This window comes from Dasypus novemcinctus, chromosome 10 (genome assembly GCF_030445035.2).
Source record: "Dasypus novemcinctus isolate mDasNov1 chromosome 10, mDasNov1.1.hap2, whole genome shotgun sequence".
NCBI classification, from domain to species: domain Eukaryota; kingdom Metazoa; phylum Chordata; class Mammalia; order Cingulata; family Dasypodidae; genus Dasypus; species Dasypus novemcinctus.
The window spans coordinates 38,932,313-38,943,253 of NC_080682.1; the positions used below are offsets into that span (position 1 = coordinate 38,932,313).

General features: G+C 36.3%; 1 pseudogene; it reads right to left on the reverse strand.

Moving 5' to 3' along the window:
- Window positions 1-281: 281 nt before the first annotated feature.
- Window positions 282-1,833, reverse strand: LOC101411527 (olfactory receptor 5D13-like; annotated as a pseudogene).
- Window positions 1,834-10,941: the final 9,108 nt, after the last annotated feature.

A 10,941-nucleotide genomic window follows, 5' to 3' on the forward strand; every position in this document is an offset into this window, starting at 1 on the left:
AATCATATGATCATGCATACTAACTCAGAAATCTTTACATGCAAAGCCTGAGTCTAGATGCAGTTTAAATGCCCTGAGATTTAATTAAATGTTGCTTATGATTTTACAGATAATTAACAAAACTTTAAACAGATGTTGAGTAGATTAATCAAGTGGGAATTTCATTAGGTAAGTATATTACTTTGTTATTTGACATTGGAATTATTTAATTAAAACTACTAGAAGACCTGGATTTTTCTCTACATGAATCTTGAAAATGAATAAGTAAATTTTTAGAAACTTTACATTTTGTGACAGCATAATTTTTTATTGATTGACTTCTGGATGGTCTCCTTCACGTCTTTGCTCCTGAAGCCGTAGATCAGAGGATTCAACATGGGGATGACCAAAGTGTAAAAGACAGAAGTCACCTTGACCATGAGCCATGGAGCTTTTGGAGTTAGGAACACAGTAATGAAAAAGGATGTTTCCACAGAAGATGGTAATGGCAGTTAGGTGTGAGGCACACGTGGAAAAGATTTTACAGTGTTCCCTAGTTAAGGTCATCTTCAAGATAGTGATAAAAATGAAGGAATAAAATATGGACTAGAGTGGACTTACTGATATTCTACTACAAAACTACTGTGACCAGTAATAGAAGAAATTTTAGCACTGAGATGGAGAAAGTGGCCACAGTATTTGTGAGGGCAGGGAGAGGGAAGTAGGGATGTGATGTGGGGACATTTTTGGGATTTTGAGTTGTTCTAAATATCAGGGTCAGAGTGCCATAACCCACTGAAGGTACTGGGGGAGAGTGTGAACTACAGGGTAAACTACTATCTATGTAGTACAGCAGTTCCCCAAAATGTGTTCACCGAGTAAAATGAGTGTGAAACAATGATGGGGGAGGTTGTTGGTGTTGGAGGAGTGGGATGGGGGGTTGGGGAGTATATGGGAACCTCTTATATTTTTTAATGTAGCTTTTTTTTGATGTATATATCTTTAAAAAATACAATTTACAAAAATGATGAGGTGGGGGTGGGGAGTGGGTTATATGGGAACCTCATGTTTTTTGTTTTTTTGTTTTTTTAATGTAACGTTCCTTGTTTTCTATTAATTTAGTAATAAAAAATAACATAGAATAAAAAACCTAACAAACAAAAAAATGAAAACATAGGAAGTAAAAACGATCATCAGACTGCTTATTTCATTGAATGTGGCTAATACTAAAGTGATCATCTGGCTATTGAAGGGGTCAGAACGGGACACAGCAACAATTGCGGCCTGCTCACAGGCAACATTATTTACAATATTAATTCTTCCGAAAGATAATTCCAATAGAAAGTAGGTAAGTATTAAGGAACACACTATACCCCAAGAGTATGAGAAAGCAGCCAACAAGCAGCCTAACTTCTGGGACATTACAGCCATGTAGAGCAGAGGGTTACAAACCGCCACAAACCCACCACACGCCGTCACTGCCAACATGAATGCTTCCGTCACTGCACGCAGGCATTCAAAAAAAACTGCGTGATGCTCGCTGTGAAAGACATGGTTCTGTCTTCCACAATCAAGTTTTCTAAGAGTTTGGGTGTAACTACCGTCAAGTAATAGAAATCTAGAAAGGACAAGGCTAAGGATAAAGTACATGGGTGTGTGTAGTTTAAGACTGATCCTGATGACGACAATCATGCCGAGGTTCCCCACCACAGAGATTGTGTAGACCGTCAGGAAAATCAGGAAGAGGGGCACCTGGAGGTCCGGGTGTTCTGAGAAACCCAAAGGGACGAATGTGGCTCCAGCACTCTGATTTCCATAGTTATTGCGGACAAAATAGGAAAATTGATCCAGCATATCAAAACTTAAATTAGCAGGATAAAATGAGGAAATTTGAAAGGCTTAGCCAGTCTCCATAAATAATGTTGCAATAGACACTTGGTTGGCTCTGTCACAGTATTTCAAAAGTTAAAACTTATTAATAGCACAAGTTTACCGTGAATACAATCTGTATGAGTGGATTTATGAAGATAAACATTATGAATAGAATGTACTATATTTCAAATAATCAGACTCATTATCTCCAGAGGCAGGTAACTACTGGAGAACAGCCAATCTGGCTCTGAGTTTAGTAAAATAATAATAATTAATCTGAGTTTAGTAAAATAATACCTGTATTGGAGTAAATATATACCATGAATATCCCTATCTCACTACTTAAGCTAACAATTAATTAGAACTTCTAAGTAAATTTTAAAATGTTAACTACCCAACAAAATGGTCCAATTACAATTTGCTTGGTTCTATTTTCCTTTTCAGTTCTGTCCTCATGGCTAGTAACACAAGACTCTCAAAATAATCTAGAGCTAGTATAAAGAAGAAAATTGAACTGATTCACTCATGTTAAACAAATTTCAAAAAGTTTAAAAAGACATTCTCCATTTAATAATATATCATTCATAAACAGCTGCTCACTCCAAAATATGATTATGATGACAGTGATAAAAATAGTTGAAGCCATAGTTGAACTAAAAACTCTTATTTTTCCTGAAGTGGCAAATTAAGATGGATAAGTGACAAACAAGAAGAACTCAAGAGTACTGGACACAAAGTATAAATTTCAGGCTGCAACAAAAATACTTTCTGCTATTCTGAATCAAGTTTTAAGCTTTGCCAAGGACAAGTTCAAGGCTAAAGATCCATAACTAGCAGGACCACAACATTCCTGGTGCCACTAGCAGAAGAACCTCAGGCATGAGCACTGTGTTCCCATTAACATGTGCAGTTGAATGGGATCATTGTGGGCATCTGATGTTTTTCACAATCTTTCTCTTTAATGGGGTCAAATGTGTATACCCGTGGAGTTGATCCACACCGGAAATATGTGGCACTTCTGGAAGCTACAAGGAGCAGAGGTCAAATGAATGCCCGCATTCTTAGAGAAGAACCCCCTCTAGATTTGAGGAAAAAAACAAAAATGAGAATCCCCAGATTCTTTCTGAACCATCAAACACATTCTTTTTCCTGTGCTCACAGCCTTGCCCCTGTAACTTTGGGATCACAAGAATTAATCTCATCATACCCTTAATATCTATCAGGTTAGTTGTTCACTGAAGCCCAGGGATACCTGGATATCCTTTACCACCCATTCGATAATCTTAATATGAATCTGTACCTCACTTTTTCTGACATATCCTCTACCTCTTCTCATCCACTGGCATTACTTCACCAGGATAGATGCCATTTGAAAAACAGGACAAATTATACATAACACCTTGATCCCTGTCTTCTCCAAGCATAGCACATATTTTGGCAGTTTGGCCAATACATGGACTTATCTCCTTGGAAGATTATTGGAACTCAATATTTTCATTCTAAAAAGAAAACAAAACAGTAAATATATGAGCTCACCTAATAACGGAAGCACTTGAGTGACTCATTTACTGAAGATTCCTTGCCTAAGTGTAATGAACTCTAGAAATGTTCTTGCTTAATATTTAATTAACATCAATAGATCTGAATATAATAGCAGGAGTGTGCAGTGTATTTCATTGCCTGTTTCAAATAAGTGACTTTTTACTAACCTGTTTTAAAAGCCCAGGGATAGTCAAGAAAGCCAGACCTAAGAGTTGAATCCTGGCACCAAACCATTGCAGAAATATACTATTAAAGCTTTGAGGATGCATACCCTAGAGAAAATAATTGAAGTATTCCCTTTGAGACCCCAATTCAAGCAATTAAATAAAATTATGTCCCATGAAATATCTTGGCTGTATATTATTTGTTCTAAAGTAAGAACCATCATTTCTCTTTTTAAAAAAACTGAGCCACACTGAATAAAGAAAATTGAAAGGGAAATTTAATTAAAAATCAACAATCCAGAGATAGTATTATCATTTCTTGTTGTTTGTATTTTTTTCTTATAAAAGTATAGTTATGTTCTAAGTATAGCTTAAACAATAAATTATATTCTATATTTTCCTTTGTTAATTAGCATTATATAGCAAGCTTCATTTCCCATTCTTATCACTGATTTCCTTAATAGAAAAAAATTATATTTATCTTTTAAATATGGGCACTGCTTTCAGATGTGTACATTTATTACTAAATCTGAGAAAGAAATGGTCTATATGTGTCCTAAGGAAATAAAGGTCTATTGAAAAGATAATACATTTATGAAGTCTGGTAATTCTATTCATCATACCTTAACAGATTCACATAAAAAAAACCTGTGACTACATATAAGTTTATTCCTAACAGTGACAATGTCCAAAATGCATTTCAGATCATTGAGCAGCTCTACCCCATACAGTGATATAGGGACTGAGTCTCCTTCCACCTTGTTGCACCATCATCACAGGCTCCCAGGTTGAGTTTCTAGTCTGTAAGAGAAAATACAATTTAAGAACAACCACATAAATATGTATTCAGTGAAGGTAAACCCCGTTGAAGAGGACCTCGCATGCACATAAGTGAAAACATGGACAAAATATAGCCATCAGATTCAAGAATATTGCACCTAAGGAATTACAGAGAAAAAGAAATATGCAAATTACTTAAAATGAGGACCTTAAATAGGTATATGTAGATATAGATTTCATGAAGCAATACAGTATGAGCAAAGCCCTTCATTATTTGAAAAAGATATAAATGGAAGTCCTGTAAATGAATAATAGCATCATCAATGACAGCAGCATGAAAAATCAATGAGAAGGGGATCCATGGTGGCAGAATAGGGAGTGACAGGCTACACTCCTCCAGAAACTTCAAGAAGGTAGGAGGCTTTAATGGCAGAGGAGAAGCCACTGGACCATGGGGGCTAAAGGAGAGGGTGGCTGCTCAGGGTAGAGGGAAGCCAGAGAACTGATCCTCCTGGCAGACTAGTACCTAGCTGGCTCTGAGAGTAAGGAGAGCTGCCCTCCCCCGGTAAGGAGGGGTCCAGCAGGCTCCGGAGGGGAGGCAATCAGTTGTGGGGGCTGGGACCCAGCCGGCTCAGGGAGAGTGGAGCAGGGAGGCGGGCAATAAGCAGGCAGACTGGCACCAAGTCTGCCCCGGGGGGAGAAAAAGAACCACCAATCAGTTGAGTGTCATGGTGGTGGTCAGCCAACTTTCGAGGGGAGGGAAACCATGAGTAACTGGGAGTACTGGCTGGCATACAGTTGGCTCAGGGAGTAATGGGAGCAGAGGGGATATGATTGGGTAGACAGATCATCTCCCAGTCAGCTCCAGGGTAAAGTAGAACCTAGGTCCTGCACCTGACCGTTCCAAGGAGAGTGGAGGGACGAGATCAGGCGGATTGACACTCACGCAGCCAGCTCCTGAGGAGAGAGGAGCCAAGGGAGTCAAACTATGGGCTGAATGGCATGAGACAATGATCTAGTTCCCAGGGGAATGGGAAAGGAGATCAGGAAAGCTGACATACACCCAGCTGGCTCCTGGGGAGGAGGGGAGCCTTGGGGCAAGCAGGCTTGGGAAGGGCAGCATAGAAAGAATTTTTGTTTGTTTTTTGCCCCCCTCTCTCCTTTCAGGTACCTGGGGTAGGCTGGCCATAGGGGTGACTGATTGGCTGACACTGCAGCCTGAGATTGTTGCTGGAGGTGTGTTTATTTATTTATTTTTATTTTTAATTCTTTATTATTTTCTTTCTCTTTACTCTTTCCTTTCTTTATTCTATTTGTTTTCTTTCTTTCTCTTCCTTTTTTCTTCTTTTTTTTCTGTCTTCCTTTGTTTTGTATTCATTTTTTTCTTCCTTATTTGTCTGGTCTTTCATTCTATCTTTTTGGTGTTGTTTCTTTTTTTCACCTTCATACTTTTAATTTTTCTGGGGTTTTTTAAATTATTTTTCTGGCTTTTTTTTTGTTCTTTTTCCTATCTTCTTTTTCTTTTTCTCTTCTTTCTTTTTCTTTTTTTTTGTGTATCCAATAATTTTTCAATTGAACACAAGCAACTAAAAAGATATAGAATAAATGGACAAGTATTAAGAAAACCTTTAACACAAACCAAACAAAAGTAAATCCTAAACTAGAAAAAGAAACTGACCAACTGAAAAAGTCCATGAAGATAAAAAGATGCCCAGACATCAGTGGAAAATTACAAGCCATACTGAAAAATAGGAAGTTATGGTCTAGTCTAATGAAGAAACTAAAAACCAAGAGGAAATCCACAACATGTAACATAAAACACACAAACATGTGCATTTTGGGCACCCAGGAGGAGAAAAGAAGGGAAAGGGGGCAGAAGGAGTATTTGAGGAAATAATGGCCAAAAATTTCCTAACTTTTATGAGGGACATGGATGTGACATCCAGGGAGTATAGCATACTCCAAGCAAAATAAATCCTATAAGACTTACTCCAAGACACATACTTAACATATTGTTAAACACTAAAGACAAAGACTGAATCCTGAAAGCAGCAAGAGAAAAGAGACCCATTACATATAATGAAAGCTCAATAAGAGTCAGTGCTGATTTCTCATTTGAAACTATGGAAGTGAGAAGACCATGGCATGTCATAGTTAAAATGCAGAAAGAAAAAAGCTGTCACCCAAGAACTCTGTATGCAGCAAAGTTGTCTTTCAAAATGAAGTAGAGTTCAAACTAATCACAAATGAACAGACATTGTAAGTATTTGTCAACCAGAAACATGCCCTTCAAGAAATACTAAAAGGAGTTTCACAGGTTGAAAGGAAAAACAGAAGAGAGAGGATTAGAGGAGAGTGTAGAAGATTATGAGTAAGAATAACTAAAAGGAAAAAAATGGAAATAAAAATAAAATTTGACTTATAGAAAGAAAAAGTGGCTACAATAAGTACTGCCTATACAATAATTTCATTGACTGTTAATGAATTAAATTCTCCAATCAAAGACACAGAATGGCAGAATGGATAAGGTAATATGACCCATCTATATGCTGTCTAAAAGAAACTCACCTTAGATTCACAAATAGTTTGCAAGTGAAAGGTTGGAAAAAAAATTTACATGCAAACAGTAATCAGAAAAGAGCAGAAGTAGCTAAACCAATATCACACAAAACAGAGTTTCAATGCAAAGCTGTGGTAAGAGACAAAGAAGGAAACTACATATTAATAAAAGGGACATTATACCAAGAATAAAGAACAATCATAAATATTTATGCATTTAACCAGGGTGCCTCAAAATACATGAGGCATATACTGTCAAAAATAAGGGGAGAAATAGATGTCTCTATAATTATAGTGGAGGACTTCACTACACCATTATCACAGAACATCTCAACAGAGGCACAATAAAGAAAAAGAGATCTCAAGTAATGTGTTACAAGAACAAGACGTAATGGACAAGTATGTAACATTACACTCAAATATTGTTGGATATACATTCTTTTTGTGTGCCCATTGATCATCCTCCAGGATAGACCACATGCTGTGTCATAGAACAAGTCTCAATGAATCTAGAAAGATTGAAATTATACAAATCAACTTTTCTGATCACAATGAAATTACCCTGGAAATTAACAAGTGACAAATAACCAGACTAGGCACAAATACATGGAATTTAATCAACAGATTCTTAAACAATCAGTGTGTCAAGGAGGAAATTGCCAGAGAAATCAGTAACTACCTGGAAATGAATGAAAATGAGAAAACAGCAAATCAAAATTAATGGGATGCAGCTAAAGCAGTGGCAATAAGAGAATTTATAGCCATAAATGCATAAATTAAAAAAGAAGAAAGAGGTAAAATCAAATACTTAACTGCTTACCAGGAGGACTACAAAAAGAACAACAAACTCATCTCAAAGCCAGCAGTAGAAAGAAAATAACAAGGTTTAGAGCAGAATTAAATAAAATTGAATTAAAAAAAATAGAATTTACATAACCAAATGTTGGTTCTTTGGAAAAATTAATAAAATTGACAAACTCTTAACTACACTAACGAAGAAAAAAAAAGAGAAAAGATGCAAATAAATAAAATCAGAAATAGAAGAGGTGATATCACCACTGACCCCATGGAAATATAGCCTATCATCAGAGGGTACTTTGAAAAATTGGATTCTAACAGGATGGACAATTCAGATGAAATGAATGAATTCCTAGAAACACAGGAGCAACCTATATTGATGGAAGAAGAAATAGAAGAACTCAACAGACAGAACACAAGTAGTGAGATTGTCTTAGTCATCAAAAACTTCCAACCAAAAAAAGGACTAGATGGCTTTACAGTTGAATTCCAGAAAGAATTAATATCAATCCTACTCAAACTCTTCCAAAAAACTGAAGAGGAGGGAACATTATCTAACTCATTCTATGATGACATCATACTAATACCAAAGTCAAATACAGATGCCAAAAGAAAACTACAGACCAATCACTCTAATGAACTTAGATGCAAAAATCCACAACAAAATTGTTGCTAATCAAGTCAGACAACACATAAATCAAATTATACAACATGACCACGTGGATTTTATCACAGGTATCAAGGATGATTCAATATAAGAAAATAAATCTATGTAATCCACCACAAGAACAGATCAAAGGGAAAAAAGCACATGATCATCTCATCAATAAAGAAAAGTCATTTGACAAAATAGACTATCTTTTCTTGATACCAACACTTTTGAAAGGTAGGAACAGAAGGAAACTTCCTCACCACGATAAAGGGCATATATGAAAAACACAACTAACACCATTCTTCATGGGGAAATACTAAAGGCTTTCCCTCTAAGATCTGGATCAAGACAAGAATGTCCACTGTCACCACTCTTACTTGACATAGTATTAGAAGAACTTGCTTGAGCACTTAGGCAGGAAAAGGAAATAAAAGGCATCCAAATTGGAAAGGAATAAGAAAAAATTTAACTTTTTGCAGATGACATACTCCTATTTGTAGAAATTCCCAAAAAAAACTTATAATAAAGCTTCTAGAGGTGATAAACAAGTTCAGTAAAGTGGCAGGATATAAGATTAACATGCAAAAATCAGTAGTTTCTGAACAATAATAATGAGCAATCTTAGAATGAAATGGAGAAAAAAATTCTGTTTACAATAAGAACTAAAAGAATCAAATATCTAGGAATAAATTTAACTGAGGATGTAAAGTCCCTATACATAGAAAACTGCACATCCTTGCCAAAGGAAATCAAAGAAAACCTACATAAATGGAAGAATAATCCATGTTAGGAATTGGAAGCCTAAAAATCAATTAGATTGTTTATCCTACACAAATTTATTACATATTCAATGTAATCCCAAAAGAACTAGCAAAGCAAGTTATTGAAACAAAATTGTTTGGAAGTGTAAGGGACCCTGAATAGCCCAACACCTCTTGAGAAAGATAAATAGAATTGGAGGAATCATGCTGCCTCACTTTAAAGCATACTACAAAACTACATTGGTCAAAACTGCATGATTTTGGCCCAAGGATATACAAAATGACCAATGAAACCAAATTGAGAATTCAGGTATAGATCCTTGCATATGTGGTCAACTGATATTTGACAAGGTCATAAAGCCCACTCAACTGGGAAAGAATTGTCTCTTCAATAAATAGTGCTGGGAGAACTGGATACCCACATATAAAAGAATGATAGAGGATCATCATCTCATGCCCTATACCAAAAATAACTAAAGATGGATCAAAGCCCTAAATATAAGAGCCAAAACCATAAAACTCCTAGAAGATAATGTTGGGAAACATCTACAAAATCTTGTATTAGAAAATGGTTTCATTAACATTACACCCAAAGCATGGAAATGAGAGGAAAAATAGATAAATGGTAACTCTTCAAAATTAAAAAAAACTCTTGTGCTTCAAAGGAGTCAAGAAAGTGAAAAGTCAGTCTACTCAATGGGAGTAAATATTTGGGAAGCACTTATCTGACAAGGGTCTAATATCTAGCATATATAAAAAAAAACTTAAATCTCAATAACAAAAGGACAAACAACCCATTGTAAAAATGGATAAGAAGGTTGAATAGAACTTTTCCAAAGAGGAAATAAAAACAGCTAAAAAGCACAAGAAAAGATGCTCAGTATTGGCAGCTATTAGGGAAATGCAAACCAAAACTAAAATGAGATTATATCTTACACCTATTAGACTAGCTGTTATTTAAAATACAGAAAACTACAAGTGTTGGAGAGGAAGTGGAAGAATAGGGACACTCCTCCTGTGATGGCTGAAGGTAGAATGGTGCAACCACTATGGAGTATTGTTTGGAAGTTTCTTAGGAAGCTAAGCATAAAATTGCCATATGAATATACTCAAGTTTAGGAATATATCTGTAACATTTTGGCATTGTTTATGAATTCCAAAAATAGATATTGGATTATGTTTGTAAACTGCTCTATTCCTCTGGGCACATTAGATTTTATTAGATTCAGAGGTTTCACTTTTACTTGACTAAATTAAGTTTGGGAGTTCAGTGCCATGTGAGTAGGCCCTACTTTGGAATTTGTATTCCTGAGTGAGATGGAGTTGTACTCAAATGTGACCATTCTACACATGCCTCTTCTGTCACTTTTTCTGAACCTGTGTTTGGCTCTAGAGTTAGTGTATACTCAGAAGGCTTGAATCTCTGGACTGTCCATGTGCCAGCTGGGCCTCAGCAGCCTTGCAACTTCTATTCTCTGGTTCATTGGACTTACCTAGGTCAGGTAACAGAGAGGTGAAGATGGTCAACCACCACACCAGGGAACCAAGAGTGCCTAAAACTGCAAGCAAGAGAATTGCATCCATCATCCATGTGGGATCTAAGCTCCCTCTTGATATAGAGGAGGAGTGGACATTGCCATCCCAGAGTCCACAGAATGGAGGGATAAAATATGGATTAGAATTGACTTACTGATATTCTACTACAGAACTATTGTGAGTAGTAGTGGAAGAAATTGTAGCATTGATGTGGAGAAAATGGCTATGGTAGTTGCTGAGAGTAGGGAGAGGGAAGAAGAGATGTGATGTGGGGCATTTTCAGGACTTGGAGTTGTCC